This window comes from Lissotriton helveticus, chromosome 1_2 (assembly GCF_964261635.1).
Source record: "Lissotriton helveticus chromosome 1_2, aLisHel1.1, whole genome shotgun sequence".
NCBI lineage: Eukaryota > Metazoa > Chordata > Amphibia > Caudata > Salamandridae > Lissotriton > Lissotriton helveticus.
Window position 1 is genome coordinate 326925407 of NC_136058.1, and position 12110 is coordinate 326937516.

At 37.4% G+C, this 12110-nt stretch overlaps 1 non-coding gene across 1 annotated transcript; it reads left to right on the forward strand.

Annotated features, from left to right (window-relative positions):
- Positions 1–9641: 9641 nt before the first annotated feature.
- Positions 9642–9713, forward strand: TRNAC-GCA (transfer RNA cysteine (anticodon GCA)). Its single transcript has one exon. It is a non-coding gene; the product is annotated as a tRNA-Cys (tRNA).
- Positions 9714–12110: the final 2397 nt, after the last annotated feature.

A 12110-nucleotide genomic window follows, 5' to 3' on the forward strand; every position in this document is an offset into this window, starting at 1 on the left:
CACCCTATTTTGATTCTGTTGTTTGTAATTGGGACTTTTCATCAATTCCATTTGGATCATCTTTGACAGAGTCAGTGTTCCCTTGGATATTGCACTTTAATAGCATTTCAGTGTTTCCTGCTCAAAGCCTGTGAGTAAATGCAGTTTTTAACACTCAGCTTGGTATTCCCTTTGGGAAATTTCTGAAACATCATTGATCAATTTTGGAATTCGGCTCTTCCTTTCACAGCACTAAACAAAGGGAATAGACTATGAAACCAATTGACAACTTTGTTAAACTGTTTGGTGCTTTCTTGTATTGCACTGAAGAAATGGCGTATAAAACTTGGCAGCGAAGCCGTCAATCTATTTCTCATTTCACCTGTGTCTTCAGTCTTACATATATTCCACCTCTTCTCTGTGCATGCAAAGTATGTGTTTGTTTGAAGCACTTCATTTTTGTGCAACGTTGGAACTATTTAATTTCTCCTTAAAAGCTCTGCCTACGTGCAAGATGTACGAACTTTCATTGCAGTTGCAAGAAGGCTGGTCTGAAGAATCAGGCCATTTGCAAACGCAAAATGGCTTTTTCTGATGTATTAAATGGAAGGTATTTGAAAGGGGTGTTTGGGTGTACCTTCCAAATACCAAATTGTAGTGGTACATAGAAATGTTTGTACACCATAATTTGGCCCAAAACAATCATACTTCATCACCATCTCTGTGATTGTGGTAACCAATCCTCAAATGATAAGGTGTCCCGTAAAAACTTCTTCCCCTTTAAGAATGTTTCAAAACAATCATTGTATGTAGAGGATTTTGTCCTATGTACCACTGCCTATTCAAATAAAATAACAATGAAACAAATAAATCTGTTTTTTAAATGATCCAGTTTTCCTTTAATAAATAATATTAAGGACTACTTCTCCTATTCCACAGTTTCAAGGTTGTACTTTCTGGCACAACTTAGTATGATCCTCACACTCTTTCATGATGTACTGATATTTTGTCATTCTGATTTTACTGAAAAGCTGGGGATATAGCTCAGTGGTAGAGCATTTGACTGCAGATCAAGAGGTCCCTCGTCCAAATCCCGGTGTCCCCTCCCCCTATTTTGATTCTGTTGTTTGCAATTGTGACTTTTCATCAATTCCATTTGGATCATCTTTGACAGAGTAAGTGTTCCCTTGGATATTGCACTTTAATAGCATTTCAGTGTTTCCTGCTCAAAGCCTGTGAGTAAATACAGTTTTTAACACTCGGCTTGGTATTCCCTTTGGGAAATTTCTGAAACATCATTGATCAATTTTGGAATTCGGCTCTTCCTTTCACAGCACTCAACAAAGGGAATGGACTATGAAACCAATTGACAACTTTGTTATACTGTTTGGTGCTTTCTTGTATTGCACTGAAGAAATGGCGTATAAAACTTGGCAGCGAAGCAGTCAATCTATTTCTCATTTTACCTGTGTCTTCAGTCTTACATATATTCCACCACTTCTCTGTGCATGCAAAGTATGTGTTTGTTTGAAGCACTTCATTTTTGTGCAACGTAGGAACTATTTAATTTCTCCTTAAAAGCTCTGCCTACGTGCAAGATGTACGAACTATCATTGCAGTTGCAAGAAGGCTGGTCTGAAGAATCAGGCAATTTGAAAACGCAAAAATGCTTTTTCTGATGTATTAAATGGAAGGTATTCGAAAGGGGTGTTTGGGTGTACCTTCCAAATACCGAATTGTAGTGGTAAGTAGAAATCTTTTTCCACCATAATTTGGCCCAAAACAATCATACTTCATCACCATCTCCGTGATTGTGATAATCAATCCTCAAATGATAAGGTGTCCCGTAAAAACCTCTTCCCCTTTAAGAATGTTTCAAAACAATCATTGTATGTAGAGGCATTGGTCCTATGTACCACTGCCCATTCAAATAAAATAACAATGAAACAAATAAATCTGTTTTTTAAATGATCCAGTTTTCCTTTAATAAATAATATTAAGGACTACTTCTCCTGTTCCACAATTTCAAGGTTGTACTTTCTGGCACAACTTAGTATGATCCTCACAGTCTTTTATGATGTACTGATATTTTGTGATTCTGATTTTACTGAAAAGCTGGGGATATAGCTCAGTGGTAGAGCATTTGACTGCAGATCAAGAGGTCCCTCGTCCAAATCCGGGTGTCCCCTCACCCTATTTTGATTCCGTTGTTTGTAATTGGGACTTTTCATCAATTCCATTTGGATCATCTTTGACAGAGTCAGTGTTCCCTTGGATATTGCACTTTAATAGCATTTCAGAGTTTCCTGCTCAAAACCTGTGAGTAAATGCAGTTTTTAACACTCGGCTTGTTATTCCTTTTGGGAAATTTCTGAAACATCATTGATCAATTTTGGAATTCGGCTCTTCCTTTCACAGCACTAAACAAAGGGAATGGACTATGAAACCAATTGACAACTTTGTTATACTGTTTGGTGCTTTCTTGTATTGTACTGAAGAAATGGCGTATAAAACTTGGCAGCAAAGCAGTCAATCTATTTCTCATTTCACCTGTGTCTTCAGTCTTACATATATTCCACCTCTTCTCTGTGCATGCAAAGTATGTGTTTGTTTGAAGCACTTCATTTTTGTGCAACGTTGGAACTATTTAATTTCTCCTTAAAAGCTCTGCCTACGTGGAAGATGTACAAACTTTCATTGCAGTTGCAAGAAGGCTGGTCTGAAGAATCAGGCCATTTGCAAACGCAAAATGGCTTTTTCTGATGTATTAAATGGAAGGTATTCGAAAGGGGTGTTTGGGTGTACCTTCCAAATACCAAATTGTAGTGGTACATAGAAATGTTTTTACACCATAATTTGGCCCAAAACAATCATACTTCATCACCATCTCCGTAATTGTTGTAACCAATCCTCAAATGATAAGGTGTCCCGTAAAAACCTCTTCCCCTTTAAGTATGTTTCAAAACAATCATTGTATGTAGAGACATTGGTCCTATGTACCACTGCCTATTCAAATAAAATAACAATGAAACAAATAAATCTGTTTTTTAAAAGATCCAGTTTTCCTTTAGTAAATAATATTAAGGACTACTTCTCCTGTTCCACAGTTTCAAGGTTGTACTTTCTGGCACAACTTAGTATGATCCTCACACTCTTTCATGATGTACTGATATTTTGTCATTCTGATTTGACTGAAAAGCTGGGGATATAGCTCATTGGTAGAGCATTTGACTGCAGATCAAGAGGTCCCTGGTTCAAATCCTGGTGTCCCCTCACCCTATTTTGATTCTGTTGTTTGTAATTGGGACTTTCCATCAATTCCATTTGGATCATCTTTGACAGAGTCAGTGTTCCCTTGGATATTGCACTTTAATAGCATTTCAGTGTTTCCTGCTCGAAACCTGTGAGTAAATGCAGTTTTTTAAACTCGGCTTGGGATTCCCTTTGGGAAATTTCTGAAACATCATTGATCAATTTTGGAATTCGGCTCTTCTTTTCACAGCACTAAACAAAGGGAATGGACTATGAAACCAATTGACAACTTTGTTATACTGTTTGGTGCTTTCTTGTATTGCACTGAAGAAATGGCGTACAAAACTTGGCAGCGAAGCAGTCAATCTATATCTCATTTCACCTGTGTCTTCAGTCTTACATATATTCCACCTCTTCTCTGTGCATGCAAAGTATGTGTTTGTTTGAAGCACTTCATTTTTGTGCAACGTAGGAACTAATTAATTTCTCCTTAAAAGCTCTGCCTACGTGCAAGATGTACGATCTATCATTGCAGTTGCAAGAAGGCTGGTCTGAAGAATCAGGCCATTTGCAAACGCAAAATGGCTTTTTCTGATGTATTAAATGGAAGGTATTAGAAAGGGGTGTTTGGGTGTACCTTCCAAATACCGAATTGTAGTGGTACGTAGAAATGTTTTTCCACCATAATTTGGCCAAAACAATCATACTTCGTCACCATCTCCGTGATTGTGGTAACCAATCCTCAAATGATAAGGTGTCCCGTAAAAACCTCTTCCCCTTTAAGAATGTTTCAAAACAATCATTGTATGTAGAGGCATTGGTCCTATGTACCACTGCCTATTCAAATAAAATAACAATGAAACAAATAAATCTGTTTTTTAAATGATCCAGTTTTCCTTTAATAAATAATATTAAGGACTACTTCTCCTGTTCCACAGTTTCAAGGTTGTACTTTCTGGCACAACTTAGTATGATCCTCACAGTCTTTCATGATGTACTGATATTTTGTGATTCTGATTTTACTGAAAAGCTGGGAATATAGCTCAGTGGTAGAGCATTTGACTGCAGATCAAGAGGTCCCTCGTCCAAATCCGGGTGTCCCCTCACCCTATTTTGATTCCGTTGTTTGTAATTGGGACTTTTCATCAATTCCATTTGGATCATCTTTGACAGAGTCAGTGTTCCCTTGGATATTGCACTTTAATAGCATTTCAGAGTTTCCTGCTCAAAACCTGTGAGTAAATGCAGTTTTTAACACTCGACTTGTTATTCCTTTTGGGAAATTTCTGAAACATCATTGATCAATTTTGGAGTTCGGCTCTTCCTTTCACAGCACTAAACAAAGGGAATGGACTATGAAACCAATTGACAACTTTGTTATACTGTTTGGTGCTTTCTTGTATTGCACTGAAGAAATGGCGTATAAAACTTGGCAGCGAAGCAGTCAATCTATTTCTCATTTCACCTCTGTCTTCAGTCTTACATATATTTCACCTCTTCTCTGTGCATGCAAAGTATGTGTTTGTTTGAAGCACTTCATTTTTGTGCAACGTAGGAACTATTTAATTTCTCCTTAAAAGCTCTGCCTACGTGCAAGATGTACGATCTATCATTGCAGTTGCAAGAAGGCTGGTCTGAAGAATCAGGCCATTTGCAAACGCAAAATCGCTTTTTCTGATGTATTAAATGGAAGGTATTCGAAAGGGGTGTTTGGGTGTACCTTCCAAATACCGAATTGTAGTGGTACGTAGAAATGTTTTTCCACCATAATTTGGCCCAAAACAATCATACTTCGTCACCATCTCCGTGATTGTGGTAACCAATCCTCAAATGATAAGGTGTCCCGTAAAAACCTCTTCCCCTTTAAGAATGTTTCAAAACAATCATTGTATGTAGAGGCATTGGTCCTATGTACCACTGCCTATCCAAATATAATACAATGAAACAAATACATCTGTTTTTTAAATGATCCAGTTTTCCTTTAATAAATAATATTAAGGACTACTTCTCCTGTTCCACAGTTTCAAGGTTGTACTTTCTGGCACAACTTAGTATGATCCTCACACTCTTTCATGATGTACTGATATTTTGTCATTCTGATTTTACTGAAAAGTTGGGGATATAGCTCAGGTGTAGAGCATTTGACTGCAGATCAAGAGGTTCCTGGTTCTAATCCGGGTGTCCCCTCACCCTATTTTGATTCTGTTGTTTGTAATTGGGACTTTTCATCAATTCCATTTGGATCATCTTTGACAGAGTCAGTGTTCCCTTGGATATTGCACTTTAATAGCATTTCAGTGTTTCCTGCTCAAAACCTGTGAGTAAATGCAGTTTTTAACACTCGGCTTGTTATTCCTTTTGGGAAATTTCTGAAACATCATTGATCAATTTTGGAATTCGGCTCTTCCTTTCACAGCACTAAACAAAGGGAATGGACTATGAAACCAATTGACAACTTTGTTATACTGTTTGGTGCTTTCTTGTATTGTACTGAAGAAATGGCGTATAAAACTTGGCAGCAAAGCAGTCAATCTATTTCTCATTTCACCTGTGTCTTCAGTCTTACATATATTCCACCTCTTCTCTGTGCATGCAAAGTATGTGTTTGTTTGAAGCACTTCATTTTTGTGCAACGTTGGAACTATTTAATTTCTCCTTAAAAGCTCTGCCTACGTGCAAGATGTACAAACTTTCATTGCAGTTGCAAGAAGGCTGGTCTGAAGAATCAGGCCATTTGCAAACGCAAAATGGCTTTTTCTGATGTATTAAATGGAAGGTATTCGAAAGGGGTGTTTGGGTGTACCTTCCAAATACCAAATTGTAGTGGTACATAGAAATGTTTTTACACCATAATTTGGCCCAAAACAATCATACTTCATCACCATCTCCGTAATTGTTGTAACCAATCCTCAAATGATAAGGTGTCCCGTAAAAACCTCTTCCCCTTTAAGTATGTTTCAAAACAATCATTGTATGTAGAGACATTGGTCCTATGTACCACTGCCTATTCAAATAAAATAACAATGAAACAAATAAATCTGTTTTTTAAAAGATCCAGTTTTCCTTTAGTAAATAATATTAAGGACTACTTCTCCTGTTCCACAGTTTCAAGGTTGTACTTTCTGGCACAACTTAGTATGATCCTCACACTCTTTCATGATGTACTGATATTTTGTCATTCTGACTGTATTGAAAAGCTGGGGATATAGCTCATTGGCAGAGCATTTGACTGCAGATCAAGAGGTCCCTGGTTCAAATCCTGGTGTCCCCTCACCCTATTTTGATTCTGTTGTTTGTAATTGGGACTTTCCATCAATTCCATTTGGATCATCTTTGACAGAGTCAGTGTTCCCTTGGATATTGCATTTTAATGGCATTACAGTGTTTGCTTCTCAAAACCTGTGAGTAAATGCAGTTTTTAACACTCGGCTTGGTATTCCTTTTGGGAAATTTCTGAAACATCATTGATCAATTTTGGAATTCGGCTCTTCCTTTCTCAGCACTAAACAAAGGGAATGGACTATGAAACCAATTGACATCTTTGTTATAATGTTTGGTGCTTTCTTGTATTGCACTGAAGAAATGGCGTATAAAACTTGGCGGCGAAGCAGTCAATCTATTTCTCATTTCACCTCTGTCTTCAGTCTTACATATATTTCACCTCTTCTCTGTGCATGCAAAGTATGTGTTTGTTTGAAGCACTTCATTTTTGTGCAACGTAGGAACTATTTAATTTCTCCTTAAAAGCTCTGCCTACGTGCAAGATGTACGATCTATCATTGCAGTTGCAAGAAGGCTGGTCTGAAGAATCAGGCCATTTGCAAACGCAAAATGGCTTTTTCTGATGTATTAAATGGAAGGTATTCGAAAGGGGTGTTTGGGTGTACCTTCCAAATACCGAATTGTAGTGGTACGTAGAAATGTTTTTCCACCATAATTTGGCAAAAACAATCATACTTCGTCACCATCTCCGTGATTGTGGTAACCAATCCTCAAATGATTAGGTGTCCCGTAAAAACCTCTTCCCCTTTAAGAATGTTTCAGAACAATCATTGTATGTAGAGGCATTGGTCCTATGTACCACTGCCTATTCAAATAGAATACAATGAAACAATAAATAATATTAAGGACTACTTCTCCTGTTCCACAGTTTCAAGGTTGTACTTTCTGGCACAACTTAGTATGAGCCTCACACTCTTTCATGATGTACTGATATTTTGTCATTCTGATTTTACTGAAAAGTTGGGGATATAGCTCAGTGGTAGAGCATTTGACTGCAGATCAAGAGGTTCCTGGTTCTAATCCGGGTGTCCCCTCACCCTGTTTTGATTCTGTTGTTTGTAATTGGGACTTTTCATCAATTCCATTTGGATCATCTTTGACAGAGTCAGTGTTCCCTTGGATATTGCACTTTAATAGCATTTCAGTGTTTCCTGCTCAAAGCCTGTGAGTAAATGCAGTTTTTAACACTCGGCTTGGTATTCCCTTTGGGAAATTTCTGAAACATCATTGATCAATTTTGGAATTCGGCTCTTCCTTTCACAGCACTAAACAAAGGGAATAGACTATGAAACCAATTGACAACTTTGTTATACTGTTTGGTGCTTTCTTGTATTGTACTGAAGAAATGGCGTATAAAACTTGGCAGAGAAGCAGTCAATCTATTTCTCATTTCACCTGTGTCTTCAGTCTTACATATATTCCACCTCTTCTCTGTGCATGCAAAGTATGTGTTTGTTTGAAGCACTTCATTTTTGTGCAACGTTGGAACTATTTAATTTCTCCTTAAAAGCTCTGCCTACGTGCAAGATGTACAAACTTTCATTGCAGTTGCAAGAAGGCTGGTCTGAAGAATCAGGCCATTTGCAAACGCAAAATGGCTTTTTCTGATGTATTAAATGGAAGGTATTCGAAAGGGGTGTTTGGGTGTACCTTCCAAATACCAAATTGTAGTGGTACATAGAAATGTTTTTACACCATAATTTGGCCCAAAACAATCTTACTTCATCACCATCTCTGTAATTGTTGTAACCAATCCTCAAATGATAAGGTGTCCCGTAAAAACCTCTTCCCCTTTAAGTATGTTTCAAAACAATCATTGTATGTAGAGACATTGGTCCTATGTACCACTGCCTATTCAAATAAAATAACAATGAAACAAATAATTCTGTTTTTTAAAAGATCCAGTTTTCCTTTAATAAATAATATTAAGGACTACTTCTCCTGTTCCACAGTTTCAAGGTTGTACTTTCTGGCACAACTTAGTATGATCCTCACACTCTTTCATGATGTGCTGATATTTTGTCATTCTGATTTGACTGAAAAGCTGGGAATATAGCTCATTGGTAGAGCATTTGACTGCAGATCAAGAAGTCCCTGGTTCAAATCCTTGTGTCCCCTCACCCTATTTTGATTCTGTTGTTTGTAATTGGGACTTTCCATCAATTCCATTTGGATCATCTTTGACAGAGTCAGTGTTCCCTTGGATATTGCATTTTAATGGCATTACAGTGTTTGCTTCTCAAAACCTGTGAGTAAATGCAGTTTTTAACACTCGCATTGGTATTCCCTTTGGGAAATTTCTGAAACATCATTGATCAATTTTGGAATTCGGCTCTTCCTTTCACAGCACTAAACAAAGGGAATGGACTATGAAACCAATTGACAACTTTGTTATAATGTTTGGTGCTTTCTTGTATTGCACTGAAGAAATGGCGTATAAAACTTGGCGGCGAAGCAGTCAATCTAATTCTCATTTCACCTCTGTCTTCAGTCTTACATATATTTCACCTCTTCTCTGTGCATGCAAAGTATGTGTTTGTTTGAAGCACTTCATTTTTGTGCAACGTAGGAACTATTTAATTTCTCCTTAAAAGCTCTGCCTATGTGCAAGATGTACGATCTATCATTGCAGTTGCAAGAAGGCTGGTCTGAAGAATCAGGCCATTTGCAAACGCAAAATGGCTTTTTTTGATGTATTAAATGGAAGGTATTCGAAAGGGGTGTTTGGGTGTACCTTCCAAATACCGAATTGTAGTGGTACGTAGAAATGTTTTTCCACCATAATTTGGCCAAAACAATCATACTTCGTCACCATCTCCGTGATTGTGGTAACCAATCCTCAAATGATAAGATGTCCCATAAAAACCTCTTCCCCTTTAAGAATGTTTCAAAACAATCATTGTATGTAGAGGCATTGGTCCTATGTACCACTGCCTATTCAAATAAAATACAATGAAACAAATAAATCTGTTTATTAAATGATCCAGTTTTCCTTTAATAAATAATATTAAGGACTACTTCTCCTGTTCCACAGTTTCAAGGTTGTACTTTCTGGCACAACTTAGTATGATCCTCACACTCTTTCATGATGTACTGATATTTTGTCATTCTGATTTTACTGAAAAGTTGGGGATATAGCTCAGTGGTAGAGCATTTGACTGCAGATCAAGAGGTCCCTGGTTCTAATCCGGGTGTCCCCTCACCCTATTTTGATTCTGTTGTTTGTAATTGGGACTTTTCATCAATTCCATTTGGATCATCTTTGACAGAGTCAGTGTTCCCTTGGATATTGCACTTTAATAGCATTTCAGTGTTTCCTGCTCAAAGCCTGTGAGTAAATGCAGTTTTTAACACTCAGCTTGGTATTCCCTTTGGGAAATTTCTGAAACATCATTGATCAATTTTGGAATTCGGCTCTTCCTTTCACAGCACTAAACAAAGGGAATAGACTATGAAACCAATTGACAACTTTGTTAAACTGTTTGGTGCTTTCTTGTATTGCACTGAAGAAATGGCGTATAAAACTTGGCAGCGAAGCCGTCAATCTATTTCTCATTTCACCTGTGTCTTCAGTCTTACATATATTCCACCTCTTCTCTGTGCATGCAAAGTATGTGTTTGTTTGAAGCACTTCATTTTTGTGCAACGTTGGAACTATTTAATTTCTCCTTAAAAGCTCTGCCTACGTGCAAGATGTACGAACTTTCATTGCAGTTGCAAGAAGGCTGGTCTGAAGAATCAGGCCATTTGCAAACGCAAAATGGCTTTTTCTGATGTATTAAATGGAAGGTATTTGAAAGGGGTGTTTGGGTGTACCTTCCAAATACCAAATTGTAGTGGTACATAGAAATGTTTGTACACCATAATTTGGCCCAAAACAATCATACTTCATCACCATCTCTGTGATTGTGGTAACCAATCCTCAAATGATAAGGTGTCCCGTAAAAACTTCTTCCCCTTTAAGAATGTTTCAAAACAATCATTGTATGTAGAGGATTTTGTCCTATGTACCACTGCCTATTCAAATAAAATAACAATGAAACAAATAAATCTGTTTTTTAAATGATCCAGTTTTCCTTTAATAAATAATATTAAGGACTACTTCTCCTATTCCACAGTTTCAAGGTTGTACTTTCTGGCACAACTTAGTATGATCCTCACACTCTTTCATGATGTACTGATATTTTGTCATTCTGATTTTACTGAAAAGCTGGGGATATAGCTCAGTGGTAGAGCATTTGACTGCAGATCAAGAGGTCCCTCGTCCAAATCCCGGTGTCCCCTCCCCCTATTTTGATTCTGTTGTTTGCAATTGTGACTTTTCATCAATTCCATTTGGATCATCTTTGACAGAGTAAGTGTTCCCTTGGATATTGCACTTTAATAGCATTTCAGTGTTTCCTGCTCAAAGCCTGTGAGTAAATGCAGTTTTTAACACTCGGCTTGGTATTCCCTTTGGGAAATTTCTGAAACATCATTGATCAATTTTGGAATTCGGCTCTTCCTTTCACAGCACTCAACAAAGGGAATGGACTATGAAACCAATTGACAACTTTGTTATACTGTTTGGTGCTTTCTTGTATTGCACTGAAGAAATGGCGTATAAAACTTGGCAGCGAGGCAGTCAATCTATTTCTCATTTTACCTGTGTCTTCAGTCTTACATATATTCCACCACTTCTCTGTGCATGCAAAGTATGTGTTTGTTTGAAGCACTTCATTTTTGTGCAACGTAGGAACTATTTAATTTCTCCTTAAAAGCTCTGCCTACGTGCAAGATGTACGAACTATCATTGCAGTTGCAAGAAGGCTGGTCTGAAGAATCAGGCAATTTGAAAACGCAAAAATGCTTTTTCTGATGTATTAAATGGAAGGTATTCGAAAGGGGTGTTTGGGTGTACCTTCCAAATACCGAATTGTAGTGGTAAGTAGAAATCTTTTTCCACCATAATTTGGCCCAAAACAATCATACTTCATCACCATCTCCGTGATTGTGATAATCAATCCTCAAATGATAAGGTGTCCCGTAAAAACCTCTTCCCCTTTAAGAATGTTTCAAAACAATCATTGTATGTAGAGGCATTGGTCCTATGTACCACTGCCCATTCAAATAAAATAACAATGAAACAAATAAATCTGTTTTTTAAATGATCCAGTTTTCCTTTAATAAATAATATTAAGGACTACTTCTCCTGTTCCACAATTTCAAGGTTGTACTTTCTGGCACAACTTAGTATGATCCTCACAGTCTTTTATGATGTACTGATATTTTGTGATTCTGATTTTACTGAAAAGCTGGGGATATAGCTCAGTGGTAGAGCATTTGACTGCAGATCAAGAGGTCCCTCGTCCAAATCCGGGTGTCCCCTCACCCTATTTTGATTCCGTTGTTTGTAATTGGGACTTTTCATCAATTCCATTTGGATCATCTTTGACAGAGTCAGTGTTCCCTTGGATATTGCACTTTAATAGCATTTCAGAGTTTCCTGCTCAAAACCTGTGAGTAAATGCAGTTTTTAACACTCGGCTTGTTATTCCTTTTGGGAAATTTCTGAAACATCATTGATCAATTTTGGAATTCGGCTCTTCCTTTCACAG